Source organism: Salvelinus namaycush, chromosome 3 (genome assembly GCF_016432855.1).
Source record: "Salvelinus namaycush isolate Seneca chromosome 3, SaNama_1.0, whole genome shotgun sequence".
Lineage (NCBI taxonomy): Eukaryota > Metazoa > Chordata > Actinopteri > Salmoniformes > Salmonidae > Salvelinus > Salvelinus namaycush.
The window spans coordinates 89,247,474-89,257,872 of record NC_052309.1 but is presented as its reverse complement, the minus strand read 5'-3'; positions in this window follow the sequence as shown (position 1 = coordinate 89,257,872).

Here is a 10,399-nt window from a genome sequence, read left to right as displayed (position 1 = left end):
GCTATAGAAGTGACCTGGTGATGTAATGAATTAAACTGGGCTATAGAAGTGACCTGGTGATGCATTGAATTAAACTGGGCTATAGAAGTGACCTGGTGATGTATTGAATTAAACTGGGCTATAGAAGTTACCTAGTGATGTATTGAATTAAACTGGGCTATAGAAGTGACCTGGTGATGTATTGAATTAAACTGGGCTATAGAAGTGACCTGGTGATGTATTGAATTCAACTGGGCTATAGAAGTGACCTGGTGATGTATTGAATTAAACTGGACTATAGAAGTGACCTGGTGATGTATTGAATTAAACTGGGCTATAGAAGTGACCTGGTGATGTATTGAATTAAACTGGGCTATAGAAGTGACCTGGTGATGTATTGAATTAAACTGGACTATAGAAGTGACCTGGTGATGTATTGAATTAAACTGGGCTATAGAAGTGACCTGGTGATGTATTGAATTAAACTGGACTATAGAAGTGACCTGGTGATGTAATGAATTAAACTGGGCTATAGAAGTGACCTGGGGATGTATTGAATTAAACTGGGCTATAGAAGTGACCTGGTGATGTATTGAATTAAACTGGACTATAGAAGTGACCTGGTGATGTATTAAATTAAACTGGGCTATAGAAGTGACCTGGTGATGTATTGAATTAAACTGGGCTATAGAAGTGACCTGGTGATGTATTGAATTAAACTGGGCTATAGAAGTGACCTGGTGATGTATTGAATTAAACTGGGCTATAGAAGTGACCTGGTGATGTATTGAATTAAACTGGGCTATAGAAGTGACCTGGTGATGTATTGAATTAAACTGGGCTATAGAAGTGACCTGGTGATGTATTGAATTAAACTGGACTATAGAAGTGACCTGGTGATGTATTGAATTAAACTGGACTATAGAAGTTACCTAGTGATGTATTGAATTAAACTGGGCTATAGAAGTGACCTGGTGATGTATTGAATTAAACTGGACTATAGAAGTGACCTGGTGATGTATTGAATTCAACTGGACTATAGAAGTGACCTGGTGATGTAATGAATTAAACTGGGCTATAGAAGTGACCTGGGGATGTATTGAATTAAACTGGGCTATAGAAGTGACCTGGTGATGTATTGAATTCAACTGGACTATAGAAGTGACCTGGTGATGTATTAAATTAAACTGGACTATAGAAGTGACCTAGTGATGTATTGAATTAAACTGGTCTATAGAAGTGACCTGGTGATGTATTGAATTAAACTGGACTATAGAAGTGACCTGGTGATGTATTAAATTAAACTGGACTATAGAAGTGACCTAGTGATGTATTGAATTAAACTGGGTTATAGAAGTGACCTGGTGATGAATTGAATTAAACTGGGCTATAGAAGTGACCTGGGGATGTATTGAATTAAACTGGACTATAGAAGTGACCTGGTGATGTATTGAATTAAACTGGGCTATAGAAGTGACCTGGGGATGTATTGAATTAAACTGGGCTATAGAAGTGACCTGGTGATGTATTGAATTAAACTGGACTATAGAAGTGACCTGGTGATGTATTGAATTAAACTGGGCTATAGAAGTGACCTGGTGATGTATTGAATTAAACTGGGCTATAGAAGTGACCTGGTGATGTATTGAATTAAACTGGACTATAGAAGTGACCTGGTGATGTATTAAATTAAACTGGACTATAGAAGTGACCTGGTGATGTATTGAATTAAACTGGGCTATAGAAGTGACCTGGTGTTGTATTGAATTAAACTGGGCTATAGAAGTGACCTGGTGATGTATTGAATTAAACTGGGCTATAGAAGTGACCTGGGGATGTATTGAATTAAACTGGACTATAGAAGTGACCTGGTGTTGTATTGAATTAAACTGGGCTATAGAAGTGACCTGGGGATGTATTGAATTAAACTGGGCTATAGAAGTGACCTGGGGATGTATTGAATTAAACTGGACTATAGAAGTGACCTGGTGATGTATTGAATTAAACTGGGCTATAGAAGTGACCTGGGGATGTATTGAATTAAACTGGGCTATAGAAGTGACCTGGGGATGTATTGAATTAAACTGGACTATAGAAGTGACCTGGTGATGTATTGAATTAAACTGGACTATAGAAGTGACCTGGTGATGTATTGAATTAAACTGGACTATAGAAGTGACCTGGTGATGTATTGAATTAAACTGGGCTATAGAAGTGACCTGGTGATGTATTGAATTAAACTGGACTATAGAAGTGACCTGGTGGTGTATTAAATTAAACTGGACTATAGAAGTCCATCTGCTTTGTAATGGATCCAAGACAAGGATTTTCCTTTTTTCTTCTGTACTCTATAATTAACTGTGTATCAGGCAGGTACCGATGTGCACACACACACACACACACACACACACACACACACACACACACACACACACACACACACACACACACACACACACACACACACACACACACACACACACACACACAGACACACTCCTCTTCAACTATAGTACAGCAGTCTCATCTCTCCACAGGAGGTGACTGACTATTTGATTAGCTCTTTGTCAGTATGTGTGTGTGTGTGTGGAAAGTAAATAAACTAAATCCCTGCTGGGTTGCAGTGTTAAAGGTCAGCAGCTGGTGGTCCCTCTGCACACACACACACACACACACACACACACACACACACACACAGACACAGACACACACACACACACACACACACACACACACACACACACACACACACACACACACACACACACACACACACACACACACACACACACACTGCTCTCCCAAGCCAAGCGTGGTGTCTGATGATTGTGTCATTTGATTTCATATGAACTGGTAGATGGGCACACCTTTGATCTGCTTTGATTTATAATGAATTTCATCCAGTTGTCTCTGTGTGTGTGTGTGTGTGTGTGTGTGTGTGTGTGTGTGTGTGTGTGTGTGTGTGTGTGTGTGTGTGTGTGTGTGTGTGTGTGTGTGTGTGTGTGTAGTAGTCCGTCTCCTTGTCTATGTGTTCAGACTGCTGGGCTGAGGTGGCAAGGGCCCAACTGGCAACCTAGTCTCTGTGGTGCACTACTTCTGATCAGCACCTATAGGGAATAGGGTGTCATTGGGACGCGGTCAAGGAGAGCACAGGGCCAGGGGCTGCGTTTCAAACTCATAAAAGACACACCCTCCTCCACGTACCCTCGCCTTATGCCCTTGGGGGAATCCCCGAGGCCCTATTTGTCGTCGGTCCAGATGATTAGACAAGCAAGGGACGTTTGCAACATAAGCCCCTCAGCCCTCGTTTTAATGGAGTTTGCGAGTGTACAATTATGTTCACTTTGGGGCCTGAAACGCCCCATAATTCAATTCACGAGAAATTGTGCTACTACTGCACAAACACGTCTTGTAAAAAGTAAATATGTCTTTGTTTGGTTAGCCTTTGGAAATTGTAGATATAAAACATTTTCCTTCTTCAGAAGTTCCAGCTAGGCAGGCTAACGTTATTTAGCTAATTAATTTGCTAGCTATCATACAGTAGGCGTATATTAATAATTGACTGTAGCGCATATAAAGCACCCACAACTTACCGGTGGCTGAAAACACAATCGTCGCGGGACGAAAGAGTGACGAATTTCCGGCCAAGGGCCGGCCAAAGCCTTGACGTCATGATACGTCATCAAATGTGTCCACTTAATTTGAGGGCTGAGGGGAGAGGGTGTGTCTGTTTAGTGTTTGTAATACAGCCAGGGTGTTAGATCTGTCTGGTGTCACGCTTTATCTCCTCCTGACAAATCCCTCCACTACAGTCTTCAGTTCCACGTCTCGTCCTCATCTCGTCTCTGTTCCTTACAGCGAAGTGACAGGCTAGGGGGGGAGGAGGGGTGGAGAGAGAGAGGGAGAGAGAGGGAAAGAGAGAGAGAGAAAGAGAGCGAGGCAGAGAGAGAGAGGCAGAGAGAGAGAGAGGCAGAGAGAGAGAGGCAGAGAGAGAGGCAGAGAGAGAGAGAGGCAGAGAGAGAGAGAGGCAGAGAGAGAGAGGCAGAGAGAGGCAGAGAGAGAGAGGCAGAGAGAGAGAGGCAGAGAGAGCGAGGCAGAGAGAGAGGCAGAGAGAGAGAGAGCGAGGCAGAGAGAGAGAGAGTGAGGCAGAGAGAGAGAGAGAGAGAGAGAGAGAGAGAGAGAGAGAGAGAGAGAGAGAGACAGAGAGAGATGACACCTTTAACAGTAATACAGTCACAGTAATCCTTTCCTGTATCTGACCTTAAAGACAATCCCTCTTATTATTTTACACACACACACACACACACACACACACACACACACACACACACACACACACACACACACACACACACACACACACACACACACACACACACACACACACACACACACACACACACACACACACAACAACGGAGCCAGTTTCAGACCCCAGGTCCTTTCCTGTTGTCATATGAATGTATCTGTGTCCATATCTCATTGAAGGGTTCTGGAAATCCCTCTTCAACCTACATTCTCTAGGGGACTGTGTGTGTGTGTGTGTGTGTGTGTGTGTGTGTGTGTGTGTGTGTGTGTGTGTGTGTGTGTGTGTGTGTGTGTGTGTGTGTGTGTGTGTGTGTGTGTGTGTGTGTGTGTGTGTGTGTGTGTGTGTGTGTGTGAACCCTCCTCTGCTTCAGCCTGTCTGTCAGTCAGACTTGACCTTGGGCTAAAGCATAGCAGAACATCACAGTGTCATTTAACAGTCCCCTGACCAGAGACAATTCAACAGAAACACAGTGTCATTTAACAGTCCCTTGACCAGAGACAATTCAACAGAAACACAGTGTCATTTAACAGTCCCCTGACTAGAGACAATTCAACAGAAACACAGTGTCATTTAACAGTCCCCTGACCAGAGACAATTCAACAGAAACACAGTGTCATTTAACAGTCCCCTGACCAGAGACAATTCCACAGAAACACAGTGTCATTTAACAGTCCCTTGACCAGAGACAATTCAACAGAAACACAGTGTCATTTAACAGTCCCCTGACCAGAGACAATTCAACAGAAACACAGTGTCTTTTAACAGTCCCCTGACCAGAGACAATTCAACAGAAACACAGTGTCTTTTAACAGTCCCCTGACCAGAGACAATTCAACAGAAACACAGTGTCATTTAACAGTCCCCTGAACAGAGACAATTCAACAGAAACACAGTGTCATTTAACAGTCCCCTGACCAGAGACAATTCCACAAAAGAATGTGATTGTTTTTCATACCCCACTCCTCCCCTCCTCTCCTCTTCTCCTCTTCTCCCCTCCACTCCTCCCCTCCCCTCCTCTTCTCCTCCCTGGTTTTCTGTATAGATTGGTGGAGTGTGCTGGTGCCAGCGCTGGTCTCATATTGATTGATTATACCATGGGTTCAGTCTAGAGGGGATGGAGGGAGAAATGGAGGGACAGGGTGGGAGGGGCCGAGAGAGGGGTTGACGATAGAGAGATGGGATGAGAGAGAGAGAGAGATGGAGAGGCATGAGCAGTATAATGGAGACGTATTAGAGAGAGAGAGAGAGAGAGAGAGAGAGAGCTGGTTGGTTGTATAGCCCCTCGTAGAGACAGTCAGTGCGGGTCAGGCTTCTCTCAGGCTGCCTGCTCTTTGATGCTGGCTAGAAGGATTAATAGAAGGTTTTAACCAGGACTTAGTATTAAGGCCTGTCAGACAGCTCAGCTCAGTTAGCTTCTCTCCTGTCCTCTACAGGCACGTGAACTGAATGGGACTGGGGAGCTATGGGAGGGAGGCTGGGGCGCTATGGGAGGGAGACTGGGGAGCTATAGGAGGGAGGCTGGGGCGCTATGGGAGGGAGGCTGGGGAGCTATAGGAGGGAGGCTGGGGAGCTATAGGAGGGAGGCTGGGGAGCTATAGGAGGGAGGCTGGGGAGCTATAGGAGGGAGGCTGGGGAGCTATAGGAGGGAGGCTGGGGAGCTATAGGAGGGAGGCTGGGGCGCTATGGGAGGGAGGCTGGGGCGCTATGGGAGGGAGGCTGGGGAGCTATAGGAGGGAGGCTGGGGAGCTATAGGAGGGAGGCTGGGGAGCTATAGGAGGGAGGCTGGGGTGCTATGGGAGGGATACTGGGGAGCTATGGGAGGGAGGCTGGGGAGCTATGGGAGGGAGACTGGGGAGCTATAGGAGGGAGGCTGGGGCGCTATGGGAGGGAGGCTGGAGAGCTATGGGAGGGAGACTGGGGAGCTATGGGAGGGAGACTGGGGAGCTATGGGAGGGAGGCTGGGGCGCTATGGGAGGGAGGCTGGGGGCGCTATGGGAGGGAGGCTGGGGCGCTATGGGAGGGAGGCTGGGGCAGGGAGGCTGGGGCGCTATGGGAGGGAGGCTGGGGCAGGGAGGCTGGGGCGCTATAGGAGGGAGGCTGGGGAGGTATGGGAGGGAGGCTGGGGAGCTATGGGAGGGAGGCTGGGTAGCTATGGGAGGGAGGCTGGGGAGCTATGGGAGGGAGGCTGGGGAGCTATGGGAGGGAGGCTGGGGAGCTATAGGAGGGAGGCTGGGGAGCTATGGGAGGGAGGCTGGGGCGATAAGGGAGGGAGGCTGGGGAGCTATAGGAGGGAGGATGGGGCGATAAGGGAGGGAGGCTGGGGAGCTATAGGAGGGAGGCTGGGGCGCTATGGGAGGGAGGCTGGGGCGATAAGGGAGGGAGGCTGGGGAGCTATAGGAGGGAGGATGGGGCGATAAGGGAGGGAGGCTGGGGCTTGACTTATTATACAGGACCTGTGAACAGAGCCTTGCCTTATTATACAGTAGCTGTGAACACAGCCTTGACTTATTATACAGGAGTTGTGAACACAGCCTTGACCCATTATACTGGAGCTGTGAACACAGCCTTGACTTATTATACAGGAGTTGTGAACAGAGGGAGGCTGGAGCGCTATGGGAGGGAGACTGGGAAGCTATGGGAGGGAGGCTGGGGCGCTATGGGAGGGAGGCTGGGGGCGCTATGGGAGGGAGGCTGGGGGCGCTATGGGAGGAAGGCTGGGGGCGCTATGGGAGGGAGGCTGGGGGCGCTATGGGATGAAGGCTGGATAGCTATGGGAGGGAGGCTGGGGCGATAAGGGAGGGAGGCTGGGGAGCTATAGGAGTGAGGATGGGGCGATAAGGGAGGGAGGCTGGGGCAATATGGGAGGGAGACTGGGAAGCTATGGGAGGGAGGCTGGGCGCTATGGGAGGGAGGCTGGGGGCGCTATGGGAGGGAGGCTGGGGCGCTATGGGAGGAAGGCTGGATAGCTATGGGAGGGAGGCTGGGGCGATAAGGGAGGGAGGCTGGGGAGCTATAGGAGTGAGGATGGGGCGATAAGGGAGGGAGGCTGGGGAGCTATAGGAGGGAGGATGGGGCGATAAGGGAGGGAGGCTGGGGAGCTATAGGAGAGAGGATGGGGCGATAAGGGAGGGAGGCTGGGGCAATAAGGGAGGGAGGCTGGGGCGCTACGGGAGGGAGGCTGGGGCTCTATGGGAGGGAGGATGGGGCTTGACTTATTATACAGGACCTGTGAACAGAGCCTTGCCTTATTACACAGGAGTTGTGAACACAGCCTTGACTTATTATACAGGAGCTGTGAACACAGCCTTGACTTATTATACTGGAGCTGTGAACACAGCCTTGACTTATTATACAGGAGTTGTGAACACAGCCTTGACTTATTATACAGGACCTGTGAACACAGCCTTGACCCATTATACTGGAGCTGTGAACACAGCCTTGACTTATTATACAGGAGCTGTGAACAGAGCCTTGACTTATTATACAGGACCTGTGAACACAGCCTTGACTTATTATACAGGAGTTGTGAACACAGCCTTGACCCATTATACTGGAGCTGTGAACACAGCCTTGGCTTATTATACAGGACCTGTGAACACAGCCTTGACTTATTATACAGGAGCTGTGAACACAGCCTTGACTTATTATACAGGAGCTGTGAACACAGCCTTGACTTATTATACAGGAGCTGTGAACACAGCCTTGACTTATTATACAGGAGATGTGAACACAGCCTTGACTTATTATACAGGAGATGTGAACACAGCCTTGACTTATTATACAGGAGCTGTGAACACAGCCTTGACTTATTATACAGGACCTGTGAACACAGCCTTGACTTATTATACAGGAGCTGTGAACACAGCCTTGACTTATTATACAGGAGCTGTGAACACAGCCTTGACTTATTATACAGGAGCTGTGAACACAGCCTTGACTTATTATACAGGAGCTGTGAACACAGCCTTGACTTATTATACAGGAGATGTGAACACATCCCTGACTTATTATACAGGAGCTGTGAACAGAGCCTTGGCTTATTTTACTGGAGATGTGAACACAGACTTTTTTTAATTAAACACATGCGATGGTGGACAGAGTTCCGTTTCGTAAATTGTTAATGGACTTTATTGAGTATTTTATACAGAACATAAACTAAGGATACGACCATGTCCATAAAACTGCTCAGTTCTCCTCCTCTCTCTCTCTGTCTTCTCTATCTCTCTTTCTATCCCCTTCTCAAACAGACATACCAATGACAATGTCATTTAGGTTTTAATCAATGGGGAGAATCAGCCTTTTACACCCCTCCCTCCCTCCCTCCCTCCCTCCCTCCCTCCCTCCCTCCCTCCCTCCCTCCCTCCCTCCCTCCCTCCCTCCCTCCACCTCTCTTCCACTCCCTCCCTCACTCACTCCCTCCCTCCCTCCACCTCTCTCCCCTCCCTCACTCACTCCCTCCCTCATATCTCTCTCCTCCCTCCCTCCCCCTCTCTTCCCCTCCCTCCCTCCCTCCACCTCTCTTCCCCTCCCTCACTCACTCCCTCCCCTATATCTCTTCTCCTCCGTTCCTCCCTCCCTCCACCTCTCTTCCCCTCCCTCACTCACTCCCTCCCTCATATCTGTTCTCCTCCGTTCCTCCCTCCCTCCACTTCTCTTCCCCTCCCTCCCTCACTCCCTCCCTCCCTTATATCTCTTCTCCTCCGTTCCTCCCTCCCTCCACCTCTCTTCCCCTCCCTCACTCACTCCCTCCCTTATATCTCTTCTCCTCCGTTCCTCCCTCCATCCACCTCTCTTCCCCTCCCTCACTCCCTCCCTCCCTTATATCTCTTCTCCTCCGTTCCTCCCTCCCTCCACCTCTCTTCCACTTCTTTTCTCCCCCTCTCTTCCCCTCCTTCCCTCACTCAATCCCTCCCTCATATCTGTTCGCCTCCGTTCCTCCCTCCCTCCCTCCCTCCACCTCTCTTCCCCTCCCTCCCTCACTCCCTCCCTCCCTTATATCTCTTCTCCTCCGTTCCTCCCTCCCTCCACCTCTCTTCCACTTCCTTTCTCCCTCCACCTCTCTTCTTCTATGTTCCTCCCTCCCTCCACCTCTCATCTCCTCCCTCCCGCCCCCTCTCTTCCCCTCCCTCCCTCACTCACTCCCTCCCTCATATCTGTTCTCCTCCGTTCCTCCCTCCCTCCACCTCTCTTCCCCTCCTTCCCTCACTCCCTCCCTCCCTTATATCTCTTCTCCTCCGTTCCTCCCTCCCTCCACCTCTCTTCCACTTCCTTTCTCCCTCCACCTCTCTTCTTCTATGTTCCTCCCTCCCTCCACCTCTCATCTCCTCCTTCCCTCCACCTCTCTTCCCCTCCCTCCCTCACTCACTCCCTCCCTCATATCTGTTCTCCTCCGTTCCTCCCTCCCTCCACCTCTCTTCCGCTTCCTTTCTCCCTCCCCCTCTCCTTTCCATGTGTTTGGTGAAGGAGGCTGCCAGGAGTCACAGGGGTCACACAGGAAGCAGATAGGACTTTATGTTGAAGGGCATTGTGTGTGTGTGTGTGTGTGTGTGTGTGTGTGTGTGTGTGTGTGTGTGTGTGTGTGTGTGTGTGTGTGTGTGTGTGTGTGTGTGTGTGTGTGTGTGTGTGTGTGTGTGTGTGTGTGTGTGTGTGTGCGTTTGTGTGTGTGTGTGTGTGCATGCGTGCGACTGACCAATGAAAGAGCCATCACAGGTGATATGTGTGTTGTTCTTCAAGCTCCATGTTTTTGATTTAGTTCCTAAGCTGAAAGATGGCCGCTGTGGAACCTTCCGTCCGTCTTCCTATAGATTGGAAGTGTGTGTGTGTGCTGTCCTGTAGATTAGAATTGATCGTCTTGAGGGTCTCTGGCCCTGTAAATATTTGCTACTCTTATCGATTCCATTAGTGAGGCTGGCTGTAGTCTATTTGTGACCATAATTGTGTTCCAAATGGTACCCTATTCCCTATATAGTGCACTACTTTAGACCAGGGCCTATAGGGAATAGGGCCGAATAGGGCCTATAGGGAATAGGGTGCACTACTTTAGACCAGGGCCTATAGGGAATAGGGTGCACTACTTTAGACCAGGGCCTATAGGGAATAGGGTGCACTACT